The 13,936-nt window shown below is 44.1% G+C and overlaps 1 protein-coding gene across 5 annotated transcripts in view; it reads left to right on the top strand.

Annotated features, from left to right (window-relative positions):
• LOC125434394 (activating transcription factor 7 interacting protein) overlaps positions 1-13,936 on the top strand; it is a 128,563-nt gene that overhangs the window by 14,324 nt on the left and 100,303 nt on the right. The window contains exon 1 of one of the 5 annotated variants that reach the window (XM_048499708.1): positions 7,881-8,000. The exons of the other annotated variants lie outside the window; for them this stretch is intronic. The gene's annotated coding sequence lies outside the window, so the exon portion shown is untranslated. Of the gene's footprint in view, positions 1-7,880; positions 8,001-13,936 lie in introns of those variants that run through there. 5 annotated transcript variants of the gene reach the window in all.

Here is a 13,936-nt window from a genome sequence, read left to right as displayed (position 1 = left end):
GGTCAAAGGTCACATGTTTGTAAAAGTTCCATAATTCTGTGTAACCACCATTTTGAGTTGTCGGGGTTCACTGGTTGCTGAGCCTTTGTATTAAACTTGCGTTATTTTGTTTATCTAATTTGTTGATTTCTGACTTTATTCAAAAATGAAATATGAAGGCTGGAACAATATTCAACATTGTTCATTTGAATTCCAAGGTACGTAGACTATAGTATAGAAAATATAGAATAGTTTTTAGGAGTTATAACAGGATGCATCTGTACAAGAAACTTCTGGTTAAAACTAATCCGTTAATTTTTAGAAATTTGCTGTATTTCAAGCAGTATTAGAAGAAAATAAAAACGCTGGTTTTTAGTTCTTGACATTTAGATAAGAGTTCAGCTAAGTATATAAGTATATAAAGGAATGATCCATGCTTTAAAGTTTGATATATTACAATAGTACCATCTTGAAGATTTTCATTGCCTTAGGTCATGGACTTAAGAGGTTAAGTAACTGTACAGCCTCATGAAGGAAGTGTTTTGCCAGTATGATGTAGTGGTTAGCTCCTTAGAGTAGAATGTGGATGTGATGCCCATTCTTCTGCTGGGTGACGTACTGGTCAAATGCTCTCAGTCTAACCTACCTTATAGAGTTGTTGCGAGGAGATGAAGACATATGTTAACCAAAGTGCCTTGGAGGAAGGATGGAATAAAAATTGACATATTTCAAAAAGATATTTCCTTGTTTCATTTCTGAGTTAACATGAGTAACAACTAATATTCACTGATCTCAAACCCATGTAGATTAAACAAATTAGTAGCAACAAGACACCCTGCGTTAAGTTGTCTTTGATCCTAAGACATGTTGCATGTGATTAAACAATACATTATATGCAGGGTTCATTTCAAAGCCAACGTTGTTACACTTTAGTCACGTGGGACCAGTAAGCAGAACCTAGATAGCAGCAGGATTGACTCTTGATGACTGAAGTCAACGGGGAATAAGTTTAGTTCCTACCCTAGTGATGTCTCTGGATGATTTTTAAAATTTAAAGTAATGGTTATTGCTGGGGTGAAAAGGGAAGTGATCACATGGGGCAAAATCTTGTCACTGCCTCTGGCAGTGTTTACTTCACTTATGGAAGGGGGTTGGGAGCAACAGTACGCCCTTTCTTGTAGCTATCTCTGGAGTTAGGGGGCAAGGATATATTAGTATGTCTTAATTTTTGGAGTTTGGAGGCTTTTTCTTGGGTAATTGACTTGCCATTTCTCCACAACCATGGACTCATAGATGGTCTTATTATTATTACATGGCTGATAATAAAAAGCTAGGTTTTTTTTTTACTAAAAGCTACTCTTCAGTTGTTACAAGTAGTACATAGTTCAGTAGGCAGATTTCCAGGAAACTAAATTTGCCTAATCAGTATTTGCAAAATGGGTATACTTGAACTATTAGTAATATAATCTGTATAGTTTTTGCTTTGTGATTGAGTGAATATCTTTGTAATAAAAATGAAATTCATTGTAGAAAAATCGAGCTGTAGCAAAACTGAAATGTATGTAAATTGAGTATTTTCCTCTTAGTAGTATCTTCTAGTAGGAGTCAAATCAAGAATTGCTGTTTATTCTATAAACAAATGAGAGTCTTTTTCCTCAGACCCAATAAATTAATTGCTCAGTGAACTTTGCCAGTGTGCTATTTGAATTATTCTGTGAAATGTTTTAAACAATTAGCTGGTTTTCAGGATGAAATTGACAGTGTCAGAAATGGAACATCTAGGTAACATATTTACAGAAATGTCAGAAGGATTTAATATGTTAACTTTTGCTGTTGCATAAATCTAGAACATTTTGTAACATCTGCCATCTTATGGCAGTATGGAGATAATTATCAGGGGATAAGCTATGCAAACGTTCACATTATGGTTTTGTGTCAAGTATATTTCCTGTTGATATCCAGTACCACACAGCAGCTGTTTTTCCTAAACTTTCTTTGTCACCTTTCTACAGCAAAATGTTTCTGGGGGATTGTCGTAAATATAAGAAATATTAGGTGTAGCTCAATTGGAACTGATATTTTGTGTACGATGCAGCCTATGATAAGGATTGGATTGAGTCCCATTCTTTTTTAATGAGCAAAGGATGTGTTTATTTTGTTCATTAAACTTGCTGATTCCTGGCTCAATGCAAAATGAAATATAAGGATGAAATAATATTCAACATTTTTTCATTTGAATTCTGAAGATATGACTACTATAGTAGTCTTGGAAAATATGGAATAGCATAATTTTTAGGAGTAGTGATAACAGTAAGCATTTGTACAATATACTTTTGGAAATAATCCATTAATTTTTAATAATTTGTTGTATTTCAAGCAGTATTGGAAGAAATAAAAAACATTGGTTTTTAGTCCTTGACATTTAAATAAGAATTCAGCTGAGTACACAAAGGAATGGTGAACTATGGTTTTTAGTTTGATTTATTACAACAGCACCATCTTGAAGATTTTCATTGACTTAGGACAAGTTGTTAAGAAAGAGGTTAAGTGACCGCACAAGCACATGAAGGAAATGATTTGCTAGTATGATGTAGTTGTTAGTGAGTTACACTAGGATATGGATGAGATGCCCATTCTTCTTTGAATTTTGCTGGGTGATGTGCTGGTCATATATTCTCAGCCTAACCTACCTTATAGAGTTGTTGTGAGTCAGTGGAAGTAGCACCTTGGAGGAAGAGTAGAATAAAGTAGACATATTTCCAAAAGTTATTTCCCCATTTCCTCTCTGAGTTAACAGTTAACTATTGTGTTTTTTAATTAGCAAAGATGTAATTATCCCATTTGGACCATAAGAGCTCAGTTCTTAATTTTGGCAAGATTCCAGGCATTATAGGTAGTTGAATTGTAGGCATATAAGTTTGCCTGGATCTTTGTCACTGGGTGCTTCCTTTACACTATTGTAACATTTTTGTTGACTTATGGATGTTTATGAAATGTTAAAAAACAGCTCTAAGCAGCAGCACAAAATTTCAGTCCGGCATCATGTTGTTTTGAAGTCCAAATGAGGAATCTGTGCTAATTACCTGATTTTGATTTGTCAATGTAAACAAATGTATTTACTGATAATATTTTTTCTCTGAAATAATTGTTTTAATGTTAGTGGTAATGTAGTATCAGTTTGCTGTATATTGACTGGTTTGGATGTTGGCATTATTCTTTCTCCCTCCACACGTACACACATGTTGGAAACTAATGCTCAGCCTTAAAACTGAGAACCTGAACGTTGCAAGACTGGGTTTGCACTGATGAACTATCTGAAATATCACTTCCATAAAATATTGATTAGTTTTAAAATCATACTCATTTAGGATTGTTCAAACATTTTTATGTTTGAGAAAATCACTTTCTCTCCTTTTCAGTAATTATCTTTTTGCTCTCAGATGTTTTGATATCTATGGATGTTGCAAGCAGATAAATTGAGGCATCTGTCTTCTCTGGATTGATTTTAAAGGCTCCACTTGGATTTTTTTCAAGTATTCAAGCCCAATAATCCTTTCTTGCTCTGAGGGGGAGAGTATCTTAAGAGTGTGGATTATTCCTGCCCATTCCTTAGGAACGCAGGATTAAACTTCTGCTTGCTGTCCCCCTTTTGGGCCTTGGAGTCCAGTTTAGTTCCTCTCTCACAAGGGAGTAGCAGATTAGAGATAGATAGCTCCTCATCTCCGTGTTTCTCCTCGTTTCTCTTACAAATCACTTCAAACTTTGCCCGCTTGCTCTTTCTGTTGCCTCCATCTCCTCCTAAGCCCTTCCCCATGGTCTGAGTAGTTCTTTGTCACTATCATCCAGCACCTTATTTTTTTGCTTCCCTCCCCCACTTTCTTCGCTGAACTCTCTCATGGAATCGTTGTGGAAATGAAGTGACATCAGAGTCAAGGATTTTTTGTCAGAGGGAGAGCAGCCAGGAATTGTTTTGAGCCAAAATACATTGAATGCATTGGGTGGGGGTGAAGAAAGCAAGGCGGCGGAGGAGCAGCAGAACAGCAACCTGAAACTGCGAAAACAAAAGTAGCCTCCTGTGCTTCAACAAAAGTGCAAAAAAGTGTGCCAAAGGCAAATTCCCCTCAGGCAGCCAGTTCAAGCCAACAGGGTAACAAGGGTGGGCCCTATCCCCAAGGAAGATCTATGGTGACCCAAGGTAGTAGTGCAGAAGAAGCTGGGGGTAAAGTGCAGGCACCTTTGTCCCTTTCAAGGCTGTGGGAGGGCAGCCATTCCTAAGATAGAAAAGCCAAATTTGTCTGCAGAAAGTTTCACAAGGCATCAGTAATTACCGTCAGACTGGGGGCTACAGTGGTGGGATTCAACAGGTTCACACCACTTTGGTAGAACCGGTTGTTAAAATGGTGCTTGTAAACAACCAGTTGTTAAATTATTTTAATTCCACTACCGGAACCGGTTGTTAAATTATATTTGAATCCCACCACTGGGCGGCTATATCAGGGTCTCCATAATATTGTCCAAAAAGCTTATTCAGTTGATTCCTCTGGAGCAAAGAAGGTTACTGGAAGGCACAAATCGCATCCTAAGAGCTGTCTCCTCTCCTTGCTCTCATAGACATTATGACCTTTGCAGCCAGAGCAATAGCAGCCACTACTGTATCTAGGAGGATTGTGTGGCTCAAAGCTTGGTATGCAGACCTGCACTCAAAAGTCATCCTGCTACCCATATAGGGAGGAAAGGCTGTTGGGAAAGATCTGGACAAAATTTTGGTGGAGACCAAAATAAAACGAAGGTCATGCAAAACAGCCTCAAAAGAGAATTAAAGAGGCTCTTTAATCCTTTCTACACACTTCCCAAGTTCAACCAGGACCAAAGGAGACCCTACACAATGTTCAGGGGGGCCTTGCCCAAAGGCACCTGCTTCAGCAGGCCTGGTCAGTTCCAGCCTTTTTGTTCTGAGAAGTTGGACTGAAACACCAGTTGGACTGAAAACAATGATTCCACACCTGGACCATTTGGGAGGAAGACCTCCTCAGTATCATCGTCAGTGGACTGGCTCTCAACCAAACCATTGGGTCCTACAAATCATACAACAGGGCTACACAGTAGAATTTCACAGCTTCCCAGCAGACAGATTTCTGATCTCACCACTGACAGGATAGAAGAGAGATCATACCAGAACTCAGGCAGTGAAAGACCATCTTCTGAAAATCCAAGCCATCAAGCCTGTGCTGCTTCAAGAGGAGGAATCTGTGGTGTTTTCAATCTTTTTTATGATGCCCAAGCACAGTGGAGACTGGCAGGCCAACTTGGATCTTAAGTTTGTGAACCATTTCATCATCTCAAAGCATTTCTGGATGGTGACTTTAACATTAATTATGGATCACTAGCCACAAGCGCTTTCATGACTTCCATCTCTAAGAGATCTGCCTGCATGTCCCCATTTTCCCTGGTCACCAGAGATTGCTCAGATTCACCTTCAGTGGCTGGTGCTTCCAGTTTAGGACCCTACATTTTGAACTGACATCAGCTCCTAAAGTCTCTATCAAGACCTTGGGGTACCTGGTAAGCCTGGCTCAGTGGCAAGGAGTACTGGTACATCCCTACTCTGACAATTCCATGACAAGGGCAACCTGGGATGGTCATTCTTTTTCTGTCATCACATAGCTATATCATCAACTGGAAGAAAAGCCACCTCAATCTGGCCCAAAGGATTCTGTACCTGGAAGTGATCAATGATTCCCGAATGGACACCCTTTTCCTCCATGAGGATAATGCATACAAGATAGCATGTATGGCAAGCAAGATTCAGAAAACAAAACTGAAAAATCTACTTTCTGCAACCAGCCTGCAAGGACTCATGATAGCATGCCTGGAGTCAGTTCTGTGGGCCAGATTCCATGCAAGCCCACTGAAGGCCTTCCTCTGTCTACTTCAATGGGACATCACAAACAGGCAGGACAGAACTCTGATATTCCTGTGGTCAAGCAGAGTGGACCAATCTCAAGCATCTCTCCAAGGGTCTCCTATACTTGAAGAGAAACATCATTCACATCTTCACAGTTGCCGGTTTGTCTGATGGGGGGGGCTTGGCCTCCCTTCTGGACAAGCCAGCCTAGGGATCCTGGTGCTTATAGGAACAGAAGTTGAGCATCAACATTCTAGAGTTCCGGGCGATCTGGCATGCTCTTCAGCATTTCAAGCATCAGATCCAGTGTCATGTCTTGATCCACATGGACAATATTTCCACCAAGGCACATGTAAACAAATAGGGCAGGTCCAGATCCTTGCAACTACACTTCAAAGTCCATTGAATCCTGACCTGGGCAGAAGTCCAGTCCTATCCATCTCGGTGGAACATTGCCAGGGGATCTACAACATCTTGGCTGACTAGTTGAGCAGAGAGACTCTACATGAAAATGAGTGGTCCCTGAACTCCATGGTATTCAGACAGGTCTCAGAGAAGTTCAGTTCACCCACAGTGTACCTCTTCATGTCAAGCCTGAATTACTAGTTGCCACATTTTTTCACCTGGAAGCAGAACACTTTGACCTTTCTGTGGCCTCAGCAACAAATGTTATACGTCTTTCTTCTGTTACTGATTATTCCCAAGGAGCTCAGAAAAATGAGGAGGGAGTGAGCGTTGGTTATCCTAATATCACCAGAGTGGCCACGCAGACCTTTGTTCGCAGCCTTGGTACAACTCTCAATTTGAAAACGATTGAGGCTACCACTGCACCAAGGACCAGTGTTGCATTCACACCCAGAATGGTTTCAGTTAACCACGTGGTTATTGAAAGGAACACTAAGCCACCCTTCTAACCACTGAGAAAGTATCACTCAAGATCCTCTGAAGATGCCAGCCACAGATGCAGGCGAAACGTCAGGAGAGAATGCTGCTAGAACACGGCCATACAGCCCGGAAACCACACAGCACCCAAGTGATTCCGGCCGTGAAAGCCTTCGACAATATATCACTCAAGTAGCTGCAGATGAAGCTACTCTTTCTCATGGCCATTACATCGCCCTGAAGAGGGGTTTCTGATTTTATACAAGGACAAAATGGTCCTGAGACCAGATGCAATGTTCATTCCGAAAGTAAATTCCTCATTCCACAGGACACAAGAGATCCACTTACCCTTCTTTTGTCCTAACCCAAAACATCACACAGAAAAGTTCTGGCATACCCTTGACCTTCAGAGAACCCTCAAAATATACCTTATATGTACATGTTCCAGGATCAGACGGATTTTCTCTTCATTTCACTGTCAGTGCTGAACAAGGGGAAAAGAATGTCAGGGGCTGCCATCAGTTATTCTGTTGGACTGTGTATGTCAGGCTTACTTAGTAAAATTTCTCCACCTGAGGGGATCACTGCTCATTCTCTTTGAAGGACAGCCATGAATGCAGCCTTGGATTTTCAAGTCTCTGTGCAAAAGATTTTCAAGGCTACCACCTGGGCCTCATTATCCACCTTTGTGGAGCTTTACAGGCTAAATATTTAGGCCTCAGCAGATGCAGTCTCTACTTTCTGTAACCAAAGTACAAGGAATAGAGTGATGCAACATCAGTATATACACACCAAAGTATCACATTTCATCAACCGCTTTTTACTATACTGTGCAACAAACAAACAAGTGATATAAAGTGCAAAAAGTGATACAGTACAACAGTTATACAAGTCCTTCCCAAGGTAATAGTAAGTATTGGTTTCCTTAAAGGAACAATGTCTTTTAGAAGTCTTTGTATTCCAGTTCCAGTTCTCTTGAGAATCACACAGGTCTGTCTGAACAGAATGAACAGATTACGCATTACATGCCATTTTCATTTGTTTTTCTTCAGATACGATTCTCATATTTATCCTTCAACCATTCCAGGGGTAAACATGGAGTGTTTCAGCAAGCGTTGAGTGAAGAAACATCCCTGCTGAAGTCATACTGAAATGCCATTTTTGGATGCCCTCCCTCCTCAGAGTGAGAGAAGAACCTTGGATTACTCATTGTGAAGGTCCCTTCTACTTTGAGGTAAGGAAGTCATCTTGGCCACCTGAAGTCTGAATATTTCATTGAATCATAGCAAGAAAGTTCAAGCATGAAGAAACATAAGAAGTTTTTATACAGTTTCATCCAGGAAGGACAATGTGGAGGTTGTCAAGTTTTCTTTTTCTCTTATCCTATTCACAATACATACCCATGTTCTTCCATTCTGGATGCCTTTTTCTTACAGTTCAAACTTTAAGTGTTCATACTTTATATGTTATGTTGTTCTAGTTCTACTAACTTAAGATTCTCTTGCTTGGGAAGTCTTAAAACTGAGCTCCAAGAGCCAACAGGGGGCCAGCAAGCGGTTTAGCCTTACCTCCCTAAGGAGTGGGTGGGAATAACCCATGCTCTAAAGATGCTGTCCTTATGTCAGAGCAGAAGGAATCTTCATGATTAATAATCCAAGATTTCTTTCTGGCTTCATCTTGAGGACAGGCTTTAGATCAAATTTTTTAACTTCAGTCTCTCTTCTGTAAACTAATTAATGTAGTAGTCATTGCCAGTATTTCTTAGTTAAATTTAGAAATCATGGGAATAGTCAAAATTGTATTTTAAATTACTGTTTTAATAAGCTACCGGTAACCCAAAATGTCTGAATGTGACATGCTCATTAATCGCTTAAGATTAAATCTCTGCTCTCTTCTACTGTAGGAGTGGGGCATCTTGTGTGGGTGTGATCTCGACCAATTGCAGAGAGGCAGGAAATGATGAAATTCTTCCATGTACTTCCTGTGAGGTCTTGGGGTCACCTTCTTCAGTATTTTCCTGCCTCTGCAGAGAGCAGAGGCGTTTTTTGGCTCTGGCAAAAAACCCTATTCGTAGTCTGTTTGTGTCAGTCTGTGTTTGTCTGTAGTCCTTAGAGGGGTGAGTAAGCGCGATCCGGCAGGGAAGAGTAGTCTAGCCGCCGCTGAAAGCAACCGCTTTCCTTCCCACCTACCCCTCCCCCACCCCTTGTGCGTAGAAGGCGATTTGGCAAATGAACCGAGTTAATCATCGGGCGCGAGGTCGCTTTTAAGCCTGAGCTTAGCGAAACCTTTGTTGGCTCAGCGGCGGAGATCACACGCTCCGCAGGAAGTCAGGCTGACCATAAAGAAGGGGAGAGAAGCTCCCACTCAAGCGGACGCCTTACCATAGCATGGCCAGCGGGAAAATCTGGCGCCTCCGAGCATGCGCGGTAATCCCAACCAGCCAAGAAAAAGAAAAAGAATTCAGCGGCCGGGAGTCCTGGCGCCTTCCAAGGGTGCGTCCTTAACCGGAGACTCCATAGCCCGACTCCTCCGGCCTTCCCAGGGCCACCGAACGGTCGTGCTACACCACCTCAAGCGGCCCCCCCGATCAACTGGTTCCTCCCTGTCGCGCCTAACAGGCAAGACCCACAGGATCCTGAGCAGGAGATTCTAACACTGGCGGATTAACTCCAGCCTCCTCCTGGATGAACGCAGCCCTGCAGTTTTAAGCTGAGTTCGCCCAGAAGGGGAGATAGACAAAGCTCTTGATGCAAGAGATCCAGAACAGCTAATGCCAGCTCCTCTACTTTCGGTCCCATAGATCCCGCCCAGTCCCCATCGAGAGGACTCCGGCTCCTACAGAAAGGACCCCTTAGGCCTACCTATTAATGAGGAGGAAGAAAAAAGAATTATCGGATTTGAACTGCTTCCTGATGGGGGAGAAAAAATTCTACGACACAGAGGAAACCCCTGAGCCAGCTTCAGAACAATCCATACAGTTCTTTAAACTGGAAGAAATCCAATCCTTAATTTCTAAGAGCTATCTCCGCTCTGGATTTGCATTGACCCTGAGAATGCGGAAGGCAGAATTCCCCAGCCTTCCATTAGCAGCTTCCAGCCCCAATCAAGGAATATCCAAAAGGCACATCATCCCTACTTCCCCGCTGATAGGGAGGGAGACAAGTATTTCCCTGTTCCTGAATGCTTTTGTTAAAAGGATTCATGAGGGAATAGCTCAATCCCACTGCCCACAAGAGAGCTTACTAATTTTAAGAAAAAATATCTGATGCCTCAACTTACGTTTCCCCGTCCTCCTCAAGAATCCTCCAGTTGATGCCCCTACATCCATCCCTACATTCGAGGGGCGCTGGTAGCCAATGAGGGGGAGGGCAATATCAGGAACCCGCTTGATGGGAGGTCTGAAGCAGCGCTTCGCAGATCCCATGAGTGGTTGGCGGCAGCCATCAAAACTCTGCATCCCTCCTCCACAGTGGCCAGAGCCTCCATGGTGTGGCTCAAAGCGTCTCCTGGAGATGATTCCCGGTCGAAGCAAAAGGCATCCAGAGAAGGCATCGAAAGGGTCCTTACTGCCAAATTCCTTCATGGCAGATGCCACCTTCGACGCCATGTCGCAGTGGCGAGATCCATAGCCTCTAACATGATAGCAAGACATACAAAAGCGCCTGGATTAAGCCCATGGCAAGCGGACGCCTGAAATCTATAAACACGTGAGTGGCTGGTTATTCATACTATGGAGGGGCCCTATTTGGCAAGGAATTGGGCCAGTCCTTGTCCAAACCAAGGACAACAAAAAGGCGATGCCAAAATCTGTCCGGGAACCCGATGGGTCCTCCACCAACAGCAAGTCTACCTTCCGGTCCCGCAAATCCTTCCCCCGCACGCAACGAGCCGGGCAAAGACCACACTGGCAGAATCAGCATTCCTTTCGGAACTACAAAATGTCCTTCAAACAATACAACAAACGAGACCGTCCTTCAACTCCAATAAGAACAAGCAATGGCGATCAAAGCATCCCGGTGGGAGGCCGTCTCCAACACTTTTAACACCGTTGGCGCGGGAAGCCACGTGGACAAAGGTGGACAAAGGAAGTCATCTCCACGGGATTATGTGATAGGAATTCAGCGTTATTCCCACATCACCATCTGTTCATTTAAGCAGCTCTCAAAGGATCCGACCAAAGCCAGCTGAAACTCTGGGCCCGGTTTCCCACCTAACCAAGATCCAAGCCATCGAACCTGTACGGACAGCGGAGCGTTTCTCAGGGACATATTCACATTTCTTTACAGTCCCCAAAAGAAATGGGGACTGGAGAAGCAATCCTCAACCTGAAGCGCATCAACAAATTCATTCGGGTCCCCAAATTCAGGATGGAAACAGCCGGTCTATCACGGCAACTCTTAAGCCATCAAGATCTGCTGACTTGGTTAGGAATCTGACCAGAAGCCTATTTGCACATCCCTATTCTGAAACTCGCAGAAAGTACCTGAGATTAAGCCATACAGGATCCAGCATTATCGAATTCAAAGGCGTTGCCATTCCGGTTAATAAGGCCCCAAGAACCTTCTCCAAGGTACTATTGGCTCCAGTCATCATGTTGAGGGAACAGGGGAGTTACACGTCTACACCTACCCACCGACGATCTGCTGGTCGTTCACTCTCCGTCCCCAAGGCCATCGCCGACATCGAGGTAGTTCAAAGAAACCCTAGCGCAGCATGGCTTTATAAAGTAAACAAAGAAAAAAGCTCTTTCATTCCCTCACCGCGGCCGAACACCTAGAAACGGTGCTGGACGATTGCAAGACTCCTTTTTCATGCCAGAAGAGAAGGTAGAAAGAATCAGGAAAGCGACATTACTAGTCATGTCCAACAGAAGATCGTCCTTGCTAAAACTGACAAGTCTGCTGGGAACCTTCATCTCAATGTCGACCTGAAGAGCCCAGTGAATACGTTTTCACGCGAGACCGCTCCAATGATTCCTCCGTGCATACCAACTGGACATTATTGCCAAGAAAGACAGAAAATTGACCATACCCCCAAGAGTCCGTCTCAACCTTCTCTGGTGGGCCGGGCAGCTCCAACCTCAGATGGGGAAAACATTATCTACATGCTCATCGAGGCTCAAGTCTTCACAGGCGCGCCAGCCTTCAGGGCTGGGGGGCCACACTCCAGTCAAATGTTATGTCCAGGGAACTTGGTCTCCGGAAGAATCTCGGCTCCACATCAATGTGTTGGAAACTTCGAGCGATCTTCCTTGCCGCACAACATTTCCGGCCACAAATTCATCACCAACATGTCATCATAAGAACAGACAATGTTGCGGCGAAGATAATACATCAGCAACAACCAGAGGCTGACTCCAGATCAGCAAGGCTCCACTCGGAAGCAACAAAAATCCTCCGATGGGCCGAGGAGCGCAGTATCGCTAGAAGCCCTACACATCAGAGGAGTCAAGAATCTAGAAGCGGATTGGCTCAACGGGCAGAGTCTGTGCGAAGCAGAATAGTGACTCGATCCGCGGGTCTTCTTCAAGATATGCAACACCTTCGACACTCCGGAGGTAGACCTGTAAAAGCCTACTCAGAAGGACCATCAACTTCCAAAGTTCTTGACCCGACACTACCATCCCACAGGCAGTAGCGGGCCGCCCTGAGCTTGTGATATGGTATCCAAATCTTCTCTATGCATTCCCTCCTTTTCTACTGATCCCTACGGCTCCTGCGCAGGATCATATCCGAAGAAGCATATGGTGATCACTGTAGCCCCTAGATGGCCCAGGAGACCCTGGTTCACTACCATCCTGGAACTGGCCATCGCCAGAACCACTGACTCTGCCAGTCACTTCCGACTTCCTGGCGCAGGGCCCCATGATACATCCCGATCCGGCTTGGTTCAGAAGCTGACGCGTAATGGCTCTTGAGCGGGCAAACCTCAGGATAAAGAAGGGGTACTCGGAAGAAGTCACATCTACAATCTTAACAGCCAGAGCGCGAATTAGGCGGTCAATATCTACAACTGTTCATGGAAGGCCTACGTCCGGGTGGTGCCATCGCTTAAGCGACTTCGACCCCGCGGAACCATCCATCAGCGTTATCTTGGAGTTCCTGCAACAGGGCTACTCAATGGGACTCCAAGTGTTCCACCTTCACGCCCGAACCAATTAGCAGCTCTTGCTACGATCATCCCCGCTTGTGTGGACGACACACCCCATCACCAGACATCCGGGCGTTCTGAACTTCCTAAGAGGGTAAAATTGTCCCAACCTGGGGTAGTCCACAGGTTCCCCCTCTTAAAAAAGCCTGAAACTGGCTATTGTCCTGTCGGCACTCACTAGGTCCCCGTTCGAACCCACATTCAAACTGTACACATCAAATGGGTAAGAATGAAAGCGATTATTCTTAATTGCAATAACATCGACCCAGAAGAGTGGCTGAACCCAGCCCTTTCAATAAACTCAAAATTCTGCGTGTTCCATAAGGATAGAGTATGTCTTCGTACAGATCAACTTTCATTCCGAAGGGTTAACTCCCCTTTGCCATTGCGCCGGGGGGGAGATCGTCGTTCCCCAACTTCATGCTGAACCCCTCTCATCCCAAAGAGAAATAAGTGGCACACATTGAATGGCCTTGACGGGCCTTAAAAGCATACATAATAAGAGTCACGGAGGAGTTCACGCCAAATCAGAGAGTATGTTCATCAACATTAGCCCGCCCAACTTAGGGAGTTTGCAAATGTCCAAAGGCAGCAATCAGTATTAGTACCCTGAAAGCCTGTATATCGCCCGAAGCATACAAAGCTTCTGACTTACCGGTCCCTCAAGGAGTCACAGCTCACTCAGTTACGCTAATGCTGCGCACCAATAGCGCGAACCTTCCGAAATCAGGCATCGGTGGAAGACATCTGCAAAGCTGCCACCTGGTCTTCCATTTCCCGCACCTTCATCACGTCATTATAAAATTGGGTCCCTGACACCGGCAGAATCAGCCTTTTGGCAAAAGGGTACTGGAAAGATATCATCGAGGGGACTAATAGAAACCCACCCGAATTAGGGACACTGCTCGAGGGAGGTCCACACAAGATGTGCCCCACCTCCTACAGTAGAAGGATCCATTGGATACATCACCGGTGAGAGGGTGCTTTCTACTGTAGGTAAAGTGGGGAGACATCTTGGCC

Source organism: Sphaerodactylus townsendi, linkage group LG06, assembly GCF_021028975.2.
Source record: "Sphaerodactylus townsendi isolate TG3544 linkage group LG06, MPM_Stown_v2.3, whole genome shotgun sequence".
Lineage (NCBI taxonomy): Eukaryota > Metazoa > Chordata > Lepidosauria > Squamata > Sphaerodactylidae > Sphaerodactylus > Sphaerodactylus townsendi.
The sequence above is the reverse complement of the archived record's forward strand: the minus strand, read 5'-3'. Positions and strand labels throughout refer to the sequence as shown.